General features: G+C 32.0%; 1 long non-coding RNA gene and 1 pseudogene across 2 annotated transcripts; one reads left to right on the top strand and one right to left on the bottom strand.

The window, feature by feature from the left end:
• Window positions 1–1,069: 1,069 nt before the first annotated feature.
• LOC107892961 (uncharacterized) lies at window positions 1,070–2,203 on the top strand. Its single transcript, XR_001682677.2, has 2 exons — window positions 1,070–1,377; window positions 1,717–2,203. It is a non-coding gene; the product is annotated as an uncharacterized lncRNA (long non-coding RNA).
• Window positions 2,204–15,629: 13,426 nt separating this feature from the next.
• On the bottom strand, window positions 15,630–19,803 carry LOC107891897 (inorganic phosphate transporter 1-4-like; annotated as a pseudogene). Its single transcript, XR_005917989.1, has 2 exons — window positions 19,697–19,803; window positions 15,630–17,503 (listed from the first exon to the last, which is right to left on the bottom strand). The product of XR_005917989.1 is annotated as an inorganic phosphate transporter 1-4-like (transcript).
• Between the last annotated feature and the right edge of the window lie 4,898 nt (window positions 19,804–24,701).

Here is a 24,701-nt window from a genome sequence, read left to right as displayed (position 1 = left end):
AACAACAATAGTTTTAATCATATTATACAAGTATCAATATCAATATTCAAAAACCCAAAAGAATTAATAATCAATTTTATATGATATACTAAAATAAAAAGAAAACAGGAGGATAAATTATGATCAATAAATTATATGTACAAAAGTTTTAAAATCAACCATATATATGAATTTGTGATAGATTCAAAATAAATTTAATAAGACAAACACATAAATAATATTATTTAGATGAATTTTGAAGCAAATATTATACAAAAAGAAAATTAAAATATATAAAATAATATACATATATTAATTTAAAGTAAGTAATACATAGTGAAAAACTTCATAATAATATACAATAGTATGTAAAAGGTTGGAATGAGTAAAATAAAATTGAGACTTTTTAAAGAAATGAAATATATATATATATAGAAAATAGGTAAAAAATGAAATTAATAGCATAATATGTATATACATGTGTATAATAAAAATAATTAAATATAAATTGTATATATGCATGAAATGGAATTATGAAAATATTATTGTATAAATAAAATTAGAAATATATAAAAATGGAATTTATGAATATATTGTAAAATAAAATTATAAAAATGTGTACAAATTAGTCATAAAGAATATTTAAAATAATACATTATGTAATTGGATAAATAATAATACATGATAAAGGAATTAAAAAATACATAATAAAATAAAGTAAAAGTAGATAAAAATACAAACTAATATGATAATAACACCTATAATAATAGTACGAATAGTAATAATAATAATAATAATAATAATAGTATTATAATTAAAAAATAAAAAATAGTAAAAAACAAGGACAATTTCAAAAATAAAACAAAATATCAGGGTCTACTTTGAAATAAATACGAAGATGATCAAATTGAAAACCATTGCACACCAGAGGGACTAAAACAGAAATTATACGTAAAAATCTGAATAATCAAAATCAATTGTAGAAAACGACACCGTTTAAACTTAGATCCAAATGAAAACAGAATCAAATATGCGGTACAAATTAAAAAATTGAAGAAAATCGAATTGAAACTCCACAAAACACAGAGGGACTCGTCGTGCAAATAGACCAATGAACAGAAGCGCGCGGATCCTGCCCTGGGTCGGGTCACCACGCGGGTCTGAGCCTCTAAACGGCATCGTATCATGGCAACTGCACAGGCTTTGAACGACGTCGTTTCTTTCACTGCTTATAAGCCAAACCCTAGAGCAATCAGTAATTTATTTCATTTAAAATAAAAACTAAAAGATATGCTTGCTGTTTTCGGCGCCGTTCTGTGAAGCAGTCATTTGAAAAGGAACTCCAAATCCTTGCTCAAACTCTGATTGCGACGGAGAGAAACAAGATCCGGCTATGACGTATTTTTCTTACTTCTTAAACTTTATTTTTTTGTTATTTTTCTCGAATCATGAACAAAAACGAAGAACAAAAAACTGACAGAAAAAAAACAAAAACGAATGGCGAAAGGAAAAATTCTAAATCACCTTTTGAATTTTCTCTGAATATTTTTTTTTCTTCTATTCAATATGTGTGGAAAAATGATCCTGAATACAGTGCTTTTCTCCTCTTTTTATAGCCGGAGAAAAAAATAAAATCAAATACAAACATAATAAAAATTCTAATTTATTTTTTGCTATTATTTTTCTGCTATTGCGCTTGTTTTCTTTTGTTGTTATTCCCTTTGCTTTCTCTTCTAGTTTGTTACGTCTGTTGCAGGTGCAAGCTGGAATAGAGGCCTGGTTCGCGCGTGGTGGTGGCGTAGCACGCACGGAGGCTACCTGGGGAGAACGGCGCTAGAAGCTGTTGCTGTCTAGGGTTTTCTATTTTTCTTGCTTTTGGGCTTGTAGGTTGCAATTTGGGTATTAGGTTTGAATTGGGTCTGTAATTGGTTATTGGGTTAGGGCATATTGGGTTTATGGTTTATTTTATTGGACTATTATTGGACATTTTATTTGATTTTTATTTTAATTTAGTTTTAATAAGCCCGGGTAAAATTAGTTATTACACTAGTAATTACCGCTTTAGATGGATCACTAATGACGTGTCCATCCTTAACATATGAATGCTCTATTGGCTGGCTAGATTCCTTTTCAACGTGAGTTGGTTCTTGGAGTTCATCAATTTTTAGTTCTTGAACCAACTCACTTACGCCTTGATCTTCATGTAATGCTTGATTTTGCTCAACTTGATATATTTTTACATATCAATAGATCCCTTTCTAAAATGAGAGTTAGATTCATCAAGAATAACATGTATAGATTCTTCTACAACAGTGGTTCTCTTGTTAAAAATTCTATAAGCTTTAGAATTTGTGGAATAACCAAGAAAAATACCTTCATCACTTTTGGCATCAACTTTTCCTAAATTTTCTTTTCTATTATTCAAAACAAAACATTTGTAACCAAAAGGATGAAAATTACTTATGTTAGGCTTTCTTCCTTTAAAAAGTTCATAAGGAGTTTTCTTTAAAATAGGCCCTAACCATAGCTCTATTTATAATATAGCAAGAAGTGTTTATGGCTTCCATAAAAAACCATCTTGGCAAATTATTTTCACATAACATAGTTCTATACATTTCCTCTAAGGTCCTATTTTTCCTCTTAACAACTACATTTTGTTGAGGGGTTTTAGGTGCCAAAAAATTATGACTAATACCATGTTCACTACAAAAATCATCAAAGCCAAAGTTTTCAAATTATTTTCCATAATCACTTCTTACACTTGAAATTGAATATCCCACTTGGTTTTGAATCATTTTACAAAAATTAATAATTTTTTCTAAAGCTTCATCTTTTGAAAACTAAAAGAAAACCCATGTATATCTAGAGTAGTCATCAACAATAACAAATCTATTTATCCTCTGTCCTATACGCCAGAGCCTCCTTTGTCTTGGCTGCTAAGCATGAAAACCATTTATCGGTTAAACTAAAGGTGTTCAACCCATTAAACCTAGAATCCATCGTTGTACAAAAGCTTTCAAGAGTTCTTACTCTACTTCTTCTTTTAATCCATGAGTTCAGAGGGGTAAGGAAGCTTACTAATTCCTCAATTTCTCTACTACTAGACTTCAATTTAAATGATTTTTGCGGCATGTAGAGCTTCCTTCAGCTAAATCCTTTTTTTTTTTTAGATTGAATGAAGAAGATGATACTTTAGAGTGAAAATTTGATAAACAAAATTGAGAAAATTATGTTTCCACACACTATTATATATATATACATCTTTAGCACAATTTCTCCGACCGTCTCTACCATTTGTCCTTAATCATTTTGTCTCATACTTTGGAACTAGTTGGTTCCATCCTAACTGAACTAGGATTGAGATCCAACTAATCAAAATTCAGCCACTAAAATTTTGAATTTCCTAGTGTAGTCTGACAATTTACTAGTCCTTTCAATTTAGTCCTAACTTTCCTTAGATTTCGAGGTAATAAAGATACTCTGGTGTTACAGAAAAACTCTTACGACTTTATGTTTTCTTTATCTATAATGGAAAAGGTGATCGACAAAACGTTTCGATTCCCATCCTATTCTATGTCTATAAGAAATATCTACTTATATTTTCCGTAAAGCCAAGTACCGTCAACCTGAAATATGGGCTTACAAAAAGGGAAGGTTCGAATGTCCAGAATAGTCAATGGAAGATTTGAGACCATAGACCTTTTTTGCCATCATGGTCATACGTATTCATAATCTGCATCCTGAGCACAGTTCCAGGGACATACTACTGCATTACTGTCGTCCAATATTGGAGCTCATTGTATGATTCATCCCAATCACCGTACAACTCTTTCATGGTAATTTGTTTAGCACATCATGCTTTTCGATATGAAACATTGTACCGATAATGGGTTTACAGAGATGCCATCAACCCAACAATCAGAATAGTGGGTTTTGCCTTGACCAAAGGCTTGATACTGTGATTGATCAACTTGGCATCTAACTTTCGGTGATCTTGAGTCAACCATGTCATAGTACAAGTGTGGGGGCCTTCATACTTTCGAGTCTCTCACACTTGTGATTTATTCACAAAAGATGTCTTGACCCTCCACTTACAACCTTCGGATGCATTCCAACACTCTCCCACATATAATGTGGGATTTGACATTGTGAATCTGTAGTTGACGAACACCTTTAAGTTGTACTAATTTATTGTAGAAAAAAAACTTTCCTTGTTATTGTATTCTAACCCAACTTTGAGCTTTTCCAACTCCTCATCATCCAACACCTGATGGAGTGGCAAAATTATGGGTATTCTGGAAACTCAAGTGCTTGAGAAGTGTTGGGGTCGACATTCATTAAATGGTTATTAGGATCGAAGTTGATCACCATGGCACTGCCATGCTTGAATGGTTGAGGGAAGTCATTGTATTCACGAACTAGATTTGCATTTACATCATCATCAGCAACTTCATCGAAATCAGTCACTAAATTCATCCACATGAGCATTTAGGACCTCCTCCTCCTTGGGTCTTTCACCTTGTACATTTGGTAAGCCAAAGTTGTGCTGAAAACCAACAACTAATGGTTGTATATCAGTAACCACAATTTGTGTTGGATAATTGAACGTGTTGCTAACATATGACGACGTGGCTCCATAATCACTGCAATATTCAAATCCAACATTTAAGTCAAACTCATGCTGAAATGTAGATGATTGTCTACCCATAAAAGATGTAGGTTCATCAATGTTTGGGTTAAAATGTGGAGCTCATTAATTTATAAAAGTAGCATCAGTTACTGGAGTTGTTGATGACAATGATTGAGTGTATACCTTACGAGCAGAATTATTTTCATGTAACTCCGTATACAACTCCACAACGTGAAGGTCCTTGAAGTTGGTATGTGAATATACCATTGCCTCAACATCCTCATCACTAGAAAGTTCCAATATTTTATACACCCAATGATTGGAGGCCATAGGAAATTTATAATACAATTCCGAAATAGCACTTCCAAAACGACAAGCTATTGGCCAGTCTTTGTTTTGATTTCATCAAGTGTCGCAGAATTGGTAAATATTACGCCTACATGATGGTTGGATTTAAAAATTGCACCAACATTAGAATCCATAATTTGGCAATCATAGTAGATGAATGTTGCAAGCTGGTTGTTCATCTTTAATATAACTGTAATTTAAATTAATATAGTTGTTAACAAACCTTAAACCCTAATACCTTTTATATTTTAAGTTTGGTTGAATTAACAAACAAGTTGGTTGTTTTTAATACAATATAATTAAAAAATGAAACATGATATTAAAACTTCCACACAATTTCCTTATCATATTATAAAAGCACCAACTTCATACAATAACAAAGGCAAATATTTCGATACAAGATAATACATTTCAAACATAAACCCTAATTTTATAAACTCATAACCCTATGCACCTCCATCCTTCTTTGGTTTAATCTCCTTAAAAAGCTTAGGAATGGAGTCGATAAAATCATATGGAAACCCACCTATATCTAAATTCCCTAGCTATGGAAAATAAAGAGAATATGGATTTGTCCTACAAATATGGTTACCTGTAATCAGCTAGTAAGTTCTCTTTGCACCATTTTTTGCGATGGCCTTTACAAATTCTTTGATTAAGATCTCATACAATTTTCTTCTATTTTTTTGTTGGTAGATACCATCAACCAACATCTATCTAACCTAACTTTATGTTCTACGTATATAAATGTTTCTCTTATAAATCGATACTTTTGAACTTCTCACTTATGACCAGGATAATATGACCAAATTTACTCCTGCATAATGATGTCACATCAAATATGTGGGCAACAACGCAGTTATTGTTCAGGTCTATTCTACAATTTCTTAATTTCTCTACCCAAATGTCAACATCCTCTTGTTGTTGTTCAGTTTTGATCTTTTTCGCAGTTCAAATAATCTTGGCCACTTTTCTTTGCACAAGACATTTATTAATCGCTGTATTTATTACAATATACACCCTAAACCATCTAACCATCTCAAATTAATCATATTCCATAAATTTTAAACCCTACTTTCTCATGTCACAAAAAAAATCACATAATGTCATTTACTCTATTCGTAAACTGTATAGCTATAATATAATTACATTATAAAGTTTTTTTACCTTTTTTTCTCGAAGCTTGGCTCTTCTAACTTCGATCTCGAGAAAAAAATTTATTTCAACCAATTAATTTCATAATAACCCACTAATGATGTAAAAGATTTAAAATTTTTCATAATATTTAGGTATATTAATATTTTTCTATATTATTCCGAAAAAAAAAGCCAAAATAACATTTACAATTTTCCATTTTTTTACCTTAATAATTTCCTTTTTGCTGAAAAAAATATAAAACATTTACAATCAAAATATCATTTACCATTTCTTATATTTTATATGAAAATAAATTTCTTTTCCTTGAAAAAAGAGTAAAAACATTTACAATTTAAATCTATGCATAATTAAAAATTAATTATTACCAAATAATTAATTGCTAATTTTCGAAGCCTCAGAGTAGTAATTCTCCTTCTCTAAATAGAACTATCTTTTAACAAATTTGGTAACTCCGTTAACAAATAGATTTTTTTTTCAACTCTCTTAACTCACATTTTTTTTTCACTTCGAAGCACTTTCTTCCCAAAAACCCCTGCTTGTGGTAGGTCTCGGGGTTCCCAACCTTTAGTCGTGTACTGTAAGGGAACAAAGAATCTCTACAACCTCAAAAGCCCAAATTGGCATGTCGGCGGTTGATTTTGCCTTCCTAGATAGCAAGAAATCTCTACTACATTTGCACCGACATGAGAACCTATGAGAACTCCAAATCAATATATCAGTTGCCAATTTGGACTTCTGAGGTGCCCAGTTAGATTCTAACACAACGGTTGCAACAGTTTCAATTCCAAATCGTCAATTGCCATGCCGGTTTGGGATTTCCATGCAGATTTCATATTATTTTCGTAAGAAAAGCCCCCATAATATTCCGATAATCAATTCTTTTTCCTATATTATTCTGGAAAAAAAGTTGGTGTTTTCTAAACTTTTTTTGAAAAAATATTGAAGCTTAGTTTTGTACAATGTTTTTTGATGCTATAATTTTTATTTGGTCGAAATATGTTGTTAGTCCCATACTTTGACAAAATTTAAGCTTTAATCTCTATACTTAAAAAGTTAAAAATTAAATCCTCATACTCTTTTTATTTAAAAATCTTAGTCCAGTTAGTAAAATCGTAAACATTTTCTATAAAAAATTGTCAACTTAGAATTTTGATTATGTTGTCGTCATATGACATGTCATATGACTGATAGGAAATAAACATGATGAGGTGACAAATTTTGAAAGATTCTACGGACAAAAATAATAATTGAATTGAGATTTTTAAAATGAAAAAATAAAACTTTTAAAATATAAGGACTAAATATCGAATTCTATACAATTACATAAACTAATAGCATATTTTAACCTTTTTATTTCAAATCCGACTTTATTCACTTGTAAATCAGAATGTCAAATCTTCAATTTTCACATATTGTTTCTCTATGAAAAACCACCTCCATTTTTTTTCTTTTATTTTGAAAGTTGAAATTCGTAAATTCAGAAAAGAAAGTTGAAGTTCATAACTGGAGCACAATTTGCAATTGGGAGTTGAAGTAAATTTTTTATACATATTTTAAAATGTAATAAATTAGTTATTATTATTAATTTGTTCATATTCTTATGCCTCGAAATAACTTGGATGATTTTTTTTTTATTTGGAAGTTGAAGTTTGTATTTAGAGCACAATTGCATTTTGGAAGTTGAAGTAAGTAATTAATAATGAAGTAATGAATTAGTGGTTATTGTTAGTTTTTTTTAATTATTTTAATGTCCAAAAAATATACCCAATATTTTGTTTTCATATATTAGTGATGTATTTTGTCAAAATATATATATTAGTGATGTACATGATATTATTTGTTTGCTAGTTTTGCAATTGGTATAAATATATACTGTGTTATGTAATTTTTTTAAAATAATTCTAGCATATTTGAAGATGAGATGTTGTTAGTTTTATTTATAACATAAATTTATCATGTTAGAATAATTTCGTATGATTTTATAATAATGTTTGAAATTTGATCAAATGCTTGCTTGTATGTAATATTGTACAACTTTTAGCGTATAAGATGAATAATAGAATTTTCATGATTATTTATCACAATGAGCAAACTCATGACACTGAAATTGGGGTGCTATTTGAAGTGTCTCAAACATTCTATTCGGACTGCTGCTAACTCATATACGGAGATCCCATCAACAACTTCGGAGAGACATTCTATAAGCCAACGGTGACTGCTTCTAACTTGTATGCAGAGAACCCATCAAGTTTCATAGGGAGCCATTCTTCCATATTTTGATTTGAACATAGGGTTGTCGGTGGCGAATGATGTTTACTCGCACTCGTACAGCATAGTAAGGACGTTCGACGGGGTATATTATTCAAAAATTGGTGCTAATTTTGGTTATTATACAGTTGATGGTGAACCTGCTGAAGAACCATTTGAGGAGACAGGTTTACTTTTTGCGCCCGAGGTTGCTTCAAAAGGCAACCGTGATTCTGAAAAAAGTATTGCCGATACAATTGGCGGAAGAAGTTGCAATCTACCGCCGCATGAACCTCCATCCATATGCACAATATTGTCATTGACACAATATATGTGTTAGAATTTCTGGAATTACCGCATAAAATACCAAGGCATATGAATTATTCTTCTTGGTTATTTGAATCATCAAAAGATGCTGTGATATCAGCAATACAACATCTAGAATTTTGTAAATGTGCTGGCAAGTGCGTACAGTATGGTAACAAGTGTAATTGGAGGATTACGACATCATTTAGGAAAAAGAAGCAGATATAGGAGATCCGAAAGTATGACAGTCCTTATACATGCTATTGAAGCAATGGCTAGCATGTAGCAATCACATGTTTTATTATTATTATTATTATTATTATTATTATTATTATTATTATTATTATTATTATTATTATTTGGATGTAATGATGTAACTTAGTTGTATTCCAACTAAGTTTGTTAGTGTAGTAGGTGGTGATTTATTTTAAGTGGATGTAATGATGTAACTTAGTTGTATTCCAACTAAGTTTGTTAGTGTAGTAGGTGGTGATTTATTTTAAGTGGATGTAATGATGTAACTTAGTTGTATTCCAACTAAGTTTGTTAGTGTAGTAGGTGGTGATTTATTTTAAGTGGATGTAATGATGAAACTTAGTTGTATTCCAACTAAGTTGTCAAGTTGTAAGCTTGTATAAATAGGCTTTATGCCATTTTAAAAAAATATGAATGAATTCAATCAAGATTTCATCCATATACTCTCTATTTTAGCTTTGCTTAAAATTTATTTCATTTTTCTTCTTTGTTTCTGCCGCAAGTCTCGATTCTTGCTCGGCAAGCTTTTTGTTGAACCTTGCTATTTGTTGCACTTAGCTCCAACAATTGGTATCAAGAGCCTATTTCTTAAGGGATCTGTTATACAAATTCATGGCTTCATCAAGCTTTTCACCAGCTGCACCTCAAGTCTTCAATGGAGAAGGCTACCACATATGGGTGGTTAAAATGAAGACCTACCTACAAGCTTTCGATCTGTGGGAGGTAGTCAACTCAGATGTTGAACCAGAGCCACTTAGAGGCAATCCAACAGTAGCTCAAATCAGGCAGCATGTTGATGAGAGGACCAAGAGGCACAAAGCCATGTCTTGCATCCAGAACTCAATGTCAGATGTGATTTTCACAAGGATTATGGCCTGTGAATCACCAAAACAAGCCTGGGACAAGTTGCAAGAGGAGTTTCAAGGGACAGAGAGGACAAGGCAGCAACAGTTGCTGAACTTAAGGAGAGATTTCGAGAATTTGAAGATGAAGGAAGAAGAAACTATCAAGCAGTACTCTGACAGGATTATGGCTGTGGTTAACAGCATTAGGCTCCTTGGAGAGCAGCTCAAGGAAGCTAGGATAGTGGAGAAGGTTATTGCAACTCTGCCCGAGAGGTATGAGGCAAAAATCTCATCTCTCGAGGACTCAAGGGACCTGTACACCATCTCCCTGACAGAGTTGATCAATGCTTTATATGCTCAAGAGCAAAGAAGAGCAAGCAGACTGGAGGAGCATCAAGAAGGTGCCTTTCAGGCAAGAACAAACACTGCCTACAAAGGCAAGAAGGCCTGGAGAGACAAGCCAAGGATTGATGTTGCAAGAAAAGAGGGTCAGACTTGCAAGCACTGCAGAAGGGCTGGTCATCTAAAAGAAAAATGCTGGTTCAATCCAGATGCTGTATGTCAGCATTGTAAAAAGAAGGGTCATGTTGAGAGAGTCTGCAAGAGCAAGGCCAAATCAAGGCAGAGTCAGTTTCAACAGATGAAAGCTGAGGCTCGAGTAGCTAAGGAGGATAGTGACCAAGAGGAGCAAGTCTTTGCTGTGTTATGCTCAGCTGCTCAAGAAAAGTTCTCATCTGGTTGGCTTCTAGACAGTGGATGCACCAACCACATGACACCTGATGCTGCAATCTTCAAGTCTTTAGACAGAAGCTGCAGAACTAAAGTCAAGATAGGAAATGGACATTTTATTCAAGCTGAAGGCAAGGGTGATGTGCTGATATGCACCCCCACAGGTGCCAAAGTGATTTCAAATGTGCTTTTGGTGCCTGAAATTGACAGAAACCTGCTCAGCATAGCTCAGTTGCTGGAGAAAGGTTATTCTGTTGTGTTCAAAGACAACCAATGCCAAATCAATGATCCAAGTGGATCCAAGCTGATGGCAGTTCCTATGGCTAATAAGAGCTTTGTAGTTGACTGGACCAGGGAGTCAAACATTGCCTACACAGTTACATCAGATGAATCCAAGCTTTGGCATCAAAGACTGGGACATGCCAACTTCAGATCGATGGCTCGAATGGTCAGAGAGGACTTGGCTGAAAACTTCATCAACTCAGTGGATCATGATGATGTGTGTGAAGTGTGTCAGCTAGGAAAGCAGGCCAGACTCCCATTTCCCTCGAATCAAGCCTGGAGTGCCTCTGAAAAACTCCAACTGGTGCACACTGATGTGTGTGGCCCTATGAGGACTGAGTCATTAAGTGGAAACAGGTACTTCATACTGTTCATTGATGATTTTTCAAGATATTGCTGGCTTTACTTCCTAAAACAGAAATCAGAGGCGGCCTCAGTGTTTTGGAAGTTCAAGACTGCTGCTGAGACTGAAACAGGTTGCAAGCTGAAGTCCATAAGGTCTGATAATGGGACTGAGTACACCTCAGCTCAGTTCCAAGCCTTCTGTGATAAGGCAGGCATCAAACATCAACTTACCAACACATATACACCTCAGCAAAATGGTGTAAGTGAAAGGAAGAATAGGAGTTTGATGGATATGGCCAGGTGCTTGATGATTCAGAAGAATCTGCCTAAAGCACTATGGGCAGAGGCAGTTAACACTGCAAACTACATTCAAAATAGGCTTCCAACCAAGGCCTTGGATCAAAAGACTCCATTCGAAGCCTGGTTTGGATTCAAGCCATCACTGGCTCATCTGAAGGTCTTTGGATGCATCTGTTATGCTCATGTACCTGCTGTCAAAAGGGACAAATTGTCTGAAAGGGCTCGACCTGGTATTTTGGTGGGCTACAGCACTGTTAAGAAGGGCTATAGGATCTTGGATCCTTCAACAAAGAAAGTGTCAGTCAGTAGGGATGTGGTATTTGATGAAAAGTCATGTTGGAACTGGGAAAAACATGAACCTGAGGAAGTTTCAGAAGGACTTGCAGCAGATCAAGCTGAGCCAGATCAAAATGTTCCTGAAATGGACATTGATGATGAACCAGTTAGAGGAACAAGACCATTGACTGAGATTTATGAAAGAGCTCATGTAGCCATAGCTGAACCAAGCAATTTTGAAGAGGCTGAAGCTCAGCAAGAGTGGAAGCAGGCAATGGCTGAGGAGATTAGCATGATTGAGAAGAACCAGACCTGGGAATTAGTTGAAAGGCCAGTCAAAAGGAAGATAATTGGGGTGAAATGGGTGTACAAAGCCAAGCAAAATGCTGATGGTACCTTGAACAAACTGAAAGCAAGGCTAGTTGTCAAGGGGTTCAGTCAGAGGTATGGCCTGGACTACCTGGAGACCTTTGCACCAGTGGCCAGGCTAGACACCATCAGATTACTGATTGCCTTAGCAGCACAGCTCGAGTGGAAGATCCATCAACTCGATGTGAAATCAGCCTTTCTGAATGGTTTCTTAGATGAAGAGATCTACGTTGAACAACCACAAGGGTTTGAGATAGCTGGCAGAGAGCATATGGTCTACAAACTGAAAAAGGCCTTATATGGCTTAAAACAGGCTCCAAGGGCCTGGTACAGCAGAATCGATGGCTACTTGACTAATTTGGGATTCGATCGAAGCAAGAGTGAGCCAACACTGTATGTCAAGAAGCAAGGGACACAAACACAGCTCATTGTATCCCTATATGTTGATGACCTGCTGGTGACAGGAGGAGATCGAGCAGTGCTGGTCGATTTCAAGACCAAGATGCAAGAAGTATTTGAAATGTCTGATCTAGGGGAAATGTCTTATTTCCTTGGAATGGAGGTGACTCAAGCACAAAATGGGATATTTCTAAGTCAGAGAAACTTTGCCACAAAGATTCTGACCAAGTTCTCCATGCAAAACAGTAAAGCAACTAAAACACCTGTTGCTGTTGGAGAAAAACTATCGAGCCAAGGTGATTTTGAGAAGGTTTGTGAAACAACCTACAGAAGTCTAGTTGGTTGTCTGTTATATTTAACTGCCACTAGACCAGACATAATGTATGCTGTAGGATTGCTCTCAAGGTTCTTGCATTGTTGCAATAAAAAGCATTTACAAGCTGCTAAGAGAGTGCTTAGATATGTCAAAGGCACTTTGAGCTATGGTTTAAAGTACAGCAAGGAAGGAAATCTGAAGCTGGTTGGCTACACTGATAGTGACTGGGCTGGCTCGATAGATGACATGAAAAGCACCTCAGGGTATGCTTTCAACCTTGGTTCAGCCATGTTTTGCTGGAGCTCGAAGAAGCAAAGTCTGGTGGCTCAATCTACTGCTGAAGCAGAATATGTGGCAGCTGCAAGTGCTGTCAACCAAGCCATTTGGCTAAGGAAAATCTTAGCTGATTTGAAAGTGCATCAAAAGGAAGCTACTGAGATCTTTTGTGACAACCAATCTTCAGTTGCAATTGCTAAAAATCCAGTGTTCCATGGAAGAACAAAGCATTTCAGCATCAAGTTGCATGTTGTTCGAGAAATGGAGCAAGCTCAGGAAGTGAAGCTGATCCATTGTAATTCTGAGGATCAACTTGCAGACATTTTGACTAAAGCCCTTAATGTCACAAGGTTCGAATGTCTAAGAAGGAAGCTAGGTGTTTGCTCCATGCAAACCAAGGAGGAGTATTGAAGCAATGGCTAGCATGTAGCAATCACATGTTTTATTATTATTATTATTATTATTATTATTATTATTATTATTATTATTATTTGGATGTAATGATGTAACTTAGTTGTATTCCAACTAAGTTTGTTAGTGTAGTAGGTGGTGATTTATTTTAAGTGGATGTAATGATGTAACTTAGTTGTATTCCAACTAAGTTTGTTAGTGTAGTAGGTGGTGATTTATTTTAAGTGGATGTAATGATGAAACTTAGTTGTATTCCAACTAAGTTGTCAAGTTGTAAGCTTGTATAAATAGGCTTTATGCCATTTTAAAAAAAATATGAATGAATTCAATCAAGATTTCATCCATATACTCTCTATTTTAGCTTTGCTTAAAATTTATTTCATTTTTCTTCTTTGTTTCTGCCGCAAGTCTCGATTCTTGCTCGGCAAGCTTTTTGTTGAACCTTGCTATTTGTTGCACTTAGCTCCAACACATGCGTTGTTGGACAGATAACGCAAGATCATCGAAAATAGAATTCCAACATTATTTGACTGCATAATGCCATTGATGCAAGCGAATCCAAGGATACCAATCTCAGTCTTCATCATTGACATTCGAAGCATACACTAAAGCGTGGCATGCAAAATAGAATGCTATAAATGAACTGTTCAGCGACTCTGATAAATCATATAAGGAGCTGCCCCGATGGTTGAATGTAATGGAACAATTACTGCCAAGTAACGTGGTGGGAATGCAAACGCTTTATGCCTACTAAGAGATCAACAGCTCACGGTAAAGAGCATATGTCATCCACTATTTTAGAGATTCAAGCTATGATTGATGCATTTCCATATTCTAAACCACTTACATACGAGAAATATATGCACTTAAATATAGTACATATTAAATTATTGGTTTGGTTATATATGTGATATAAATATATCATACTAACATAATTTTCAATATAATACATTAATATTGTATAATATTATTTTATAATTTTATCTATCAAAAGTTTGAATAATTATCATTTATAAATATTCTTAAAAACATATTATAATTTAAGATATGTTAATTTCTTATTTGAAAATATATTTTGGGCTTACACAAAGCTCAAGAAGATTTTTTTTTCTTACATTTTACTTTTTGCCTCAAACTTTTTATTAAAACCTTTTGGTTATTATTTGATACATTGTTAGTAAAGTTTTTTAGATGCTACAAACGAGTTGAGGGTGTAACAAGTATCACACATTTATTTATATAATTAAATTTATTTTTATTTTTTATTACACCCTATAATATAGTTTTCAAACCTTCAACCCACTTGTAGAATTTAAAAAACTCTATAGACGATGTATCAAATCATTTAAAAAATATCCACTTATCCCTTGAAGTTCGAAAAATACACTAATAATATGTTCAATTCAAAGTAATAAACCCTAATTAATTATAAAATCATTTTAATTATCAGTAAATTAAATTATAATTTAATATAATAATATGTTATAACCATAATATATATATATTTCAATTATTTTACGTTCTTTTTGGAAGTGATGCATATAGCCATAACTGCAGTTATAAAAAAATATGTTTGGATAACTATAATTAGAATTAATCGTTATAAAACGTGATGAAATTATTATAATATATCTAAACTTATATTATGAAAGTAAATCTATCTAGAGTTCAATATGGTGGAACATAACCCAAAATAAATATTAACAAAGAAGTTAAACATAACATATTTTATACAAAGTGACATTCAAACTTGAAATCTGAAAGTTCACAAGGCAACATAGGTGCAGCTCTCATTTCGATAGATTCGAGCAATAGAAATCTTACTTATATCTTGAATTCAGATTAGATTGACAATTATTACTTGCCATACAACGAAACATATATTTATTTATTTAAAATTTAGTATCAAACATGAAATATCATAAATAAAAATAAAAATCAATACACAATATTATATTCAATATATATATACATGTAAAATGCCCCTATAGTCTAATGGATAAAGCATATTACATGGTCCATTTTAGAGGTTGGCGACTTACTCATTTCGTGATTTTAGTAGTGGACATTTCAAAAATGGGTACTATCAAGTCGGGTGAATTCAATAATAGACGCCTGGTGGTATTTTAGTTTTCCTTCTCTTTTCAGGACCTATTCGAAAGAGAATTTGGTACGATTCAATTGTAATTATATGAATAAGTCGAACCGCCCTAGATACAAGTATAGAGATATATTCTTCCAAGAACCATTCAACTATATGAAAATTAAAAGAAATTAAACATACCCCGATGACCCGAGTGAAAGCAAACATACACACAATGTACATATAGTTGAACATAAAACCAACAAGAAAAAGATACAAAAGTAACTAGGAAACAATATGAAACTTGATAAGAACTTCAAATTAGTGGTGAAAATCAGATGGGAACAGTCCTTGAAGGATCCATTTGAATCTGTTTTTCATCATTTTCATCTCCATTTTCACCTGTTAGTTCCTCAAGTGATTTGCCCTTTGATTCTGGCACCAGTAGAGTGAATAGCATTCCAAAGAAATTGATGACCCCGAGCATGATAAGTGAGTATCGGACACCGATGCCTGGTGGGTAGCCAGCATCGGTCTTGGCCGGATCAGTGCTTTGAGCCGCATATAAGAATCCAAATGCCCCGACGATGGCCCCGGCTTTCCCAGCGGCAGCCGATATTCCGTGACACGTTGATCGCAATCTTGAAGGGAAGATCTCAGCTGGCACAACAAATGTTGTAGCATTGGGTCCAAAATTGGCAAAAAGAAGGTGAGCGAATACATGATCACACACCCAATTCTATTAGGTTCCAATGTCCAATGATGGTATGGAATTGCAAGAGCAAACATGAAGACGGTCATGAAGAAAAATCCCATCAATTGAATCGCAAATCTTCCCATGATATCGATCAATGCCACCGTGAACCAGTACCCCGGAACCGTACTGCATAGAGCGATCAATGTTTGAGCTCTGGCGATCTTGTACACTTCGTGGATCGCATTCATGCTTGCGGCCTTAGGAATCCATCCAATGACGGAGAAGATGTCCTTTTGGAATAGGTTTTGGCTGTAAAATGCAATGTCTAATAAGAACCAAGTGGTTGTAGTTCCCAGCAAATGAAGTCCGTGGCGTTTCAAGAATTCCCTGGAGAACAAGCCGAAGGAATTTGTTCGATCTGTCGCTATCTTTATGACCTTATCTTCCTCGGCTTCGAGATCCATATTCAACACTTTCGACATGTCCGCCGCAGCCTGTTTTGCTTTCTTTGCAACAAGGGCAGTAAACCGAGCGGTTTCTGGCATCTTCATTCTCCAATAGTAAGTAAGAGCAGCCGGGATTGCACCGAACATCAAAATTATGCGCCAAACATAGTCAGCCTGTGGCACAGTCGAGGCTGCCGCATCCACTGAATAAGCAGGTGCCTTGTATGCATGGTCAAATGCAGCAGACACAATAAGTCCCACAATACCACCACCTAAAATCCCGAACCCTTGCATTGCGAATACCGCCGCGATAAACGCTCCGCGAGTTTTTTTGTTGGCGTATTCGGACATAATCGTAGCCGAAAGAGGGTAGTCACCACCAATGCCGAAACCGAGCCAAAACCGGAAGAAACAAAGGGTAGCTATAACACCTTTAGCACTGCTTCCAAATGACAAGCCAGAGGCAATAGAGGAAACAACCATGAGGATCAAAGTGAGACCATAGACTTTTTTCCGGCCCATTTTGTCGCCGAGCCACCCGAAAAACAGTTGGCCAACTAATGTGCCGACTAAAGCAACACCGTTGACAGCGGCAGCAACGTTGGGAGGTAGGGAACCGGGCTTGGGTGCACCATCGACATGGTAATATATACGACCGAGTAATTTGGTGACCAATGAGATACAAAAGAGATCGTAAGCATCGGTGAAAAATCCCATCCCTGCGATAACAATGGCGGTGAAATGATACCACTGAGTCTTGGCTGCATCGAGTGCATTCAGCACTGCTAACTGTTCTCTAGCCATGGCTGCACCTTGCAAAATCAGGGTCTCAACTTAGTATAATAATAATAACAATAATAATCAACAAGTCATTATCAGATGCGGGTCTCATCAACAGAAAACGGATGAGTTACAAAGAAGCAGGGGCCGCATCACCTTTAGACTTGTTGGTTTACTGGTTTTTTCCTCTTTTTATTTTAACATTTAAAATAAAATATCATTTGATTTTTTTTAAGTAGATGAGTGTCGTAATTAAATTGTTTTGATTAATTTTATCATTGAAAATTCCAAATAACGAAAAGTAATTACATTAAATTTATATATTTTTATAATTCAAATAAAAATATTTCTGAGCAAATAGATTTTATTAATATACAAAAGCGTTATGTTTATTTGATTCAATCTAATTAATCCATAATAAAACCGTTGACCAGTGTTGATCGAAAATAATGTAACTCACTCAATTAAATTCTAAATCAAATAATGAACACCTTTTAACTTCTTCAACAAAAGGAGAAATAATAATAAAACTACTTAGGTCAACGTTGATAGTCACCGGGTTACTCCCTATACCCTTTTTCGTCCTTTATTTTCTCTTAATCATATCTCATGACCAAATCAAAATTCTAACCTCACAAACTTTGACAGAAATATTTACGATTTTAATGTGTGTACTGAGTAGGAAAGTTTAATTTTTAACCCTTTAAGTACAATGACTAAATTTCTTTTTTTTTTTTTGGAGAATTATAAGAGGAAGGCAAAACCTTAACAGCAATGCGACTAGCACGACTCAAACTCAAGACACACTTAGGGCGATGAACATCCTGACTATTAGGCCTGGTTCACTAAATCTCAAATTTTATCAAAGTACAAAACTAATAGCATATTTTAACATTTATATAAAAGCATAATAATAAATTTAACCTTCAATATTTATTTTTTTGCCCTACTTTTCTTTAGATCATTTTGGTGCCTAACTCTCATAATTTAATCAAATTATAGTTTAACAAAAAAGTTAGTTGGACCATTAAAATTTTAATGATAATCACATGGTACCCACGCGCATTTCATAAAAATTCAAATTATACATAAATATAATTTAAAATTTTCAAATAAAGTACGTGTGAACTGTCATATCAATACCATTAAAATTTTAATAATTCGTCAGTTTTTTAGTTAAAAATTAATTTGACTAAATTTTAAATTTTAAGAGCTAAAATAATCCAAGAAAATAATTATGATAAAAAAGACAAAAAATATTAGAGGCTAAATTTATTATTATAGTACTATTTCTTTTTAAATTAATCTTTATTCAAAACTTTGTATCCAACCCATATTTGGATATACCTAAAATATATGATTAAAACCTTTTTAAATATAAAATAATAAATATATTTATATCTATGACATAGACATTCTCATATTCGACCCTTAAATTCAAATTTAAACAAGATAGCTTCTGTTCAGGCCATGTGATTACATAAGTTAAATCTTTCAATAAAAGTATTATGAAAGTCTTTATACAAAGAGTTAAATTATATTTATTCTTTTTAATAAAAACTGAATAAATTAGTCCATACACGTTATATTAAAGAACAAATTAGTCCTTTCAATTAAAATTTTCATCAATTTCTATTGTTAAAAACTTGTGTGATTAAGAGAATGATCAGACACTTACATATTGCATGCCATGTATACTTCATGTCAACGTATAGAGACCAATTTTTAATAGAAGAAATGAATGAAATTTTTAACAGAATAACTAGTTTACTCTTTGATTTAATGTATAAAACCTAATTTACTATTTTTAAATGAAAGAGAAAAAATACAATTCGAGCCCATATGTACCATCAACAACTCTACCACCTTAAAATTTCCAGATTTGTGAGACAAAATGGTAGGACTTTATGAGTCAAAATCAGACATAAATGATATTAGGAGCCCAAATATTTATAGTTTTGTAACATATATGATAGGCCTTTTTACTTGGGTTGGTTCCACCTGACCAAAATTTAAATTAAGTAATAAAAGTTTTATTAAATTAATTAGAAAATATATAAATTTTGGGATAATACCATACTAGTTTTGGGATAGAGATGGTAAACATAAATAATTATGAAAAATAGAAAAAGTTAAATAAAATTGAAGTAGCAGTGCAATAGCTAGTTTTAATTGGGATTATTAATGGCATAATATATATGGAAACTTATAAGACTGACCTGTTTCCCTTCAAACAGTATTGCAGTGAAGAATGGAAAGAGAGGTGAATGCAAAGATGTGAGAAAGGTAGTGGGCTTTTAAACTGCACATGCTATGGCATCTAATCAAGGATAAACTCTTTCTATTCTATTTTTATTTATTTATTTCTCAAGTCAACCCTCTTCTCATCCTCACCATTAAGATATTAAGCATCTATACTTGTATATCAAAGGAAGCCTTCCTACATCCCATATTTCTCTGCTAAATTTTTAATTTTGATCTGTTTACTATCATTGCATCTGATATTTAATTTTTTATATATTTCTATATATAAAAGGAAGGCTCAACATTTTTTCACTACTTCTTTTTCTTTTGCCCTTGTCTGATAAGATAAATTTTCAATTTTCATCTTTCTACTATAATCACATTTGAGATTTAATCTATACCCTTCCACACATTTCACTGCTCTTTCCTTTTTTTCATTACTATTGTAAATAACTGTAAATTTTTAATTTTGATCACATTTGAGATTTAATATTTATATTTTAATTTGATATTATTTACTTAATTAGCTCAAATAGCTATTGTCCTCAACTATTTCGATTAAAATAATAAATTATTTTTTGTTTAAAACACTTTATATCATGTGGCATGCACGCGCACACAGAAAAAATACGATCTATACATGATAGGTTAGAATACATATATATATATATATATTCTACCTCAGCATTATGATATTGATTGCTAAGGGTATCAATTATTTGAATTAATTAATGATACTATAAAAATATAAGGGCTAATTATGTTAAATTAAAACGTAAATAATAAATCTTAAATTAAAAATAATAAAATAATCATAGCCATAATTTAACCTAAAACCATTTATATCTAACACAATCACCTTCATTTTAATTTTGAATAAATTTAAATATTTTGAGGAATCTAATGATTAAAAATTCATTTTTAATTGTAATTACAGAAGAATAAAAAAATAAATGTAAAATAAATGCTCTTCTTTCTCACAATTTTTATTTTTATTTTTATATTTTGCAAATTTTTTTTAACTTTTGAGTAAAAAGATACCGATGAGAATAAATCATCAATGTAAATTCTCATACACGATGAAAGTGAACTCTTACAGATGAAAAACTCATCAATGTGAAAAATTATTCACTTGATTTCACCTTTCCTAAAATGGTAAAGTTACATTTTTAGTCTTCCAACTTCTATAAATTTTCGATTTAATCTTTAGCAAATTTCATTATTCATACTTTTTGTCCAAATACTTATTTCACCTTAAAATATTTGGTCTTTCTTAGTGTTGAGTAATTTTTATCTCATGTCCTATTAAAGGGAACATTTGAGTATTTATACATATCATCGTTGTTCATGATTTGACTCCACTGTTCATGGACTCGATCCCACTATTCATAGGACTAACACTCTGAGCCTATTTCGGGCATGCTAGACACGTATATGATTTTGGGTCGCTTGCCAGACTTCACGATCCCCCACACGCAAGCTCCTTAGGTATGGCGAACTAAAACTGCGGACTCTCCTTGGCATGTGCAAGCCGATATTGCGAGCTACCCCTGTTGTCCTCTCGTTGTACGCCTCGCGCATGTCTACCTGGTGGGGCCTATCCAAGTTGCAGGTAGGCGACTCAAATCTCATCTGAATTTCGACTTGGTGATCATTGATATATAACACTTAAAAACTAAAAATTTGAGATATTACAGTTTAATTATAAATAAATAAACACATGGTAAATAAAATCTATTTCTTTTATACAAAAATATATTCATTACTTGCAATAGAAGTGATAGGTGATGAAATCAAGCACATCATGAATTTTTGACATTTTTGTAAGTCAACTTCATTCATTGATAAAACAAAATGCCTTGTGACTAAATAGATTTGCTCATTCTGTTCTCTCTCTTTTTTAAGTAATGCCCTCAATTATGATTAATTCTTTTTTACACTCAATTATCAAATGTTTTAAAACGATCACCCAATTAATTAGGTTCTTTGTCCTTTTTCATTAAGTTCTATTAAGTGTTTGACGAAAGGGTGATGTAGTAGTTCAAAATTAGTCTAATAATTTGTTTATCTCTTGACTTTTACACATCGTCTCAATCTAGTCATAATTTTTTAAAAATATTAACCCTTAACATTACAATTTTTCTCAATTTAATCATAATTTTAAAAACTTAAAAAATTATACAAAATACATTTTTAAAATTTTACTTGAGAACCTCCCACAATCTCTCCCCATTTCCAAATATAGCGATTTACAACTACAATAGATAATAAATTCAATTGTTATTTTATTTTATTCGGTTGTAGATTATATTATTCTTTATCAAATAATATAATTATATTTATTATTTAATTTTAAATAAAGTACCGAACATATTTTATAACTTAAATTCACCACTTAATTTTTCAATTTATCAAACATAACTTTAATTTAAGCTATTTAAACAAAATATATTTGATTTATTTAAATTCTTTATATTTATTCAAAACTCTTTTACTTAACTCTAGTATAATTAACAATATTACTATTGCTTGTGTATTACTTGTATTTATTTATAATATAATTATAAATATTTTTATTACTTTATATTTAAAAATATTTATGTTTTTTATTATTCCTAATTAGATTTTTAATTGTTTGTGAACATATAGTTGAACATGTTCACGAGCATGTTCGTGAACACATGTAATTATATATTTATTAATATAATTGATAAAATATTTTAATATATCATTTGATACCTGAGTTTGACACTTTTTCTTAATGTGATATATGTGTTACTTTTTGGTCCAATTTGGTACTTGTATTTAATAAAAGTTATATATTTTGGCACCCAAAGATAATCATGTTAACTTCTTAGTATTTAATTTGAGCTTTAGGGTTTATTTGATAAAAGTTAATTACTAATATTATTAGGTTCGAATTTTTCATGATTTTGTTAATAGAATAAAATTAGAGTTAGTCGTGAGTCTATTTAATTTTGTGTTTAATTTGTCAAATACAGTCTAATTTTAAGGTTGATTTGGTGAAATTTAATTGCTAACATTATTAGTTAATTATGTATTTTTATCAAATCAACACTAAAACCCGAATCAAACACTAAAAATTAACACCGTTACCATTAGATATCAAAATATATGATTTTTGTCAAATATAAATATCACATTGAACCATAAAATAATATAGATATTACATTAGAAAGAAGTGTGAAACTCAATTACTAAATTATACAAATTACACACTAATAAATTTAAAAAGCAAACAAATAAACAGTGATTTAAACTTATTAATTTATAGGCCTACTAGCCTAGTAGGATTGTGCTCAATCCAATTAATCTAAATTTGATGGCCTTTGACTTAGTTATTGCAACATGTTCGAATTTTTCTTTCTCCATTTTCTTTGGGCATAATCTCTTATTTGGCCCTTTAACTTTACAAAAAAGTCACTTTAGTCCTTCGTTTATTTTTTTCTTTTTTAACTCTTAAACTTGTATTTTTTGTCAATTTACCTTAAAATAGATTAAAAAATTAATGTTTGTTAGCTTTGCTGATGTGGCATATACATGGATTACCACCTGGATGACACATCAATATTTAACTAATTTTTTAAAATTTAATAATATTAACAAATATTTTACACTTTTTAATTTTTTTGAATTTTTAAAATATTTTTATAATTTTTTTGAATTTTTAAATTAAAAAATTAATTAAATGATGATGTATCATTCACATGGAAATTCATGTGTATGCCGCATTAGCAAAATTAACAAATGTTGACTTTCTTTCGATTTTGAGGTGAATTGATAAAAAAATACAAATTTAAAGGCTAAAAAATGATTAAAATGATTTTTTATTTTATAAAATTGAAGGAGTAAATAAATTATTATGCTTGTTGTTTTCAATCAATTTGGTGAAAATATTATATTCGATTGATTACTCCATATTGTTTAGGTGTCCCTTTCTTTCAACCCTTAATAATATCTAAAGTTATTCTCTGTAAATTTTAATTTTAATATTTAATAACGTACTTTTATTTTTTAAATCAATATTTAGTAAATTTAATTTTTAAATTCTGGTATTTAATTATTTTCTTGTTTTCAACCTATGCGTTTCTTTAATAGATATTTAAGAAATTTAAAATTTAGATCTTGAGATGGGTAACCCACCCCTTATTTTCATATATTATTATTGGGTCGATTTTAAAGTGTTGTAATTAATTAATTTTTTAATAATGATTGATATTGTTTTTAGATGATGTTGAGATTTTATTTTTTATTTCTATTGAGAGACATGTACAGTTCACAGAAAAAAAAAGTCTCAACGAAATAAATTATACATGGATGTACGACCATTTATTAAGAGGAAATGAGCGTCTTCACTTTTAGTGGGGTTTGAATCCCTACACATGGTATATAGGTCACTACTTACGGGAAACACACAAGTCTTATATGTTATAAGTCAGGGATTTAAACTCTACTAAAAGCGAAGATGATTAAATTTCATACTTCTCATTCTTTCAAAATTTTCCTTTTACAAAGTGTATGCAATTCTTGACTGAAATAAAAGATAAAATCCCAAGACCAACTGTGCTTAAAAACAATTTTGTTACAAGTCTTAATAATAATACTAAAAGAGAGGTTTGGGTACTATTATAATACAAATTGATGGGTTGAGTGCACGAAACAGACTTTGCTTTCTAAGCGTTTGACTTTTTGATTGAGCATGAGGGTTTTACCTTGATTAAATAATTACAAATTTAATTTGGTCAGACCATAAAGGGTTTTTTACAATAATATTATAAAAATAATAATAAATAATCAAAATATTATAATTTTTTATTTATCAAAATATTATAATTATTTTTATTATTTACCAAAATATATCAAAAAAAGAAACAAAAAAACAAAAAAAAAAAACAAAACTGCAAAAAGCTGCAAAAAGCCTGATTAGGCCAATGGCATTGGCGGCACCAAAGGTGCCAA

Source organism: Gossypium hirsutum, chromosome D09, assembly GCF_007990345.1.
Source record: "Gossypium hirsutum isolate 1008001.06 chromosome D09, Gossypium_hirsutum_v2.1, whole genome shotgun sequence".
Taxonomy (NCBI): domain Eukaryota; kingdom Viridiplantae; phylum Streptophyta; class Magnoliopsida; order Malvales; family Malvaceae; genus Gossypium; species Gossypium hirsutum.
Note: the sequence above shows the minus strand (reverse complement) of the source record. Positions and strands in the feature narration are given on the sequence as shown.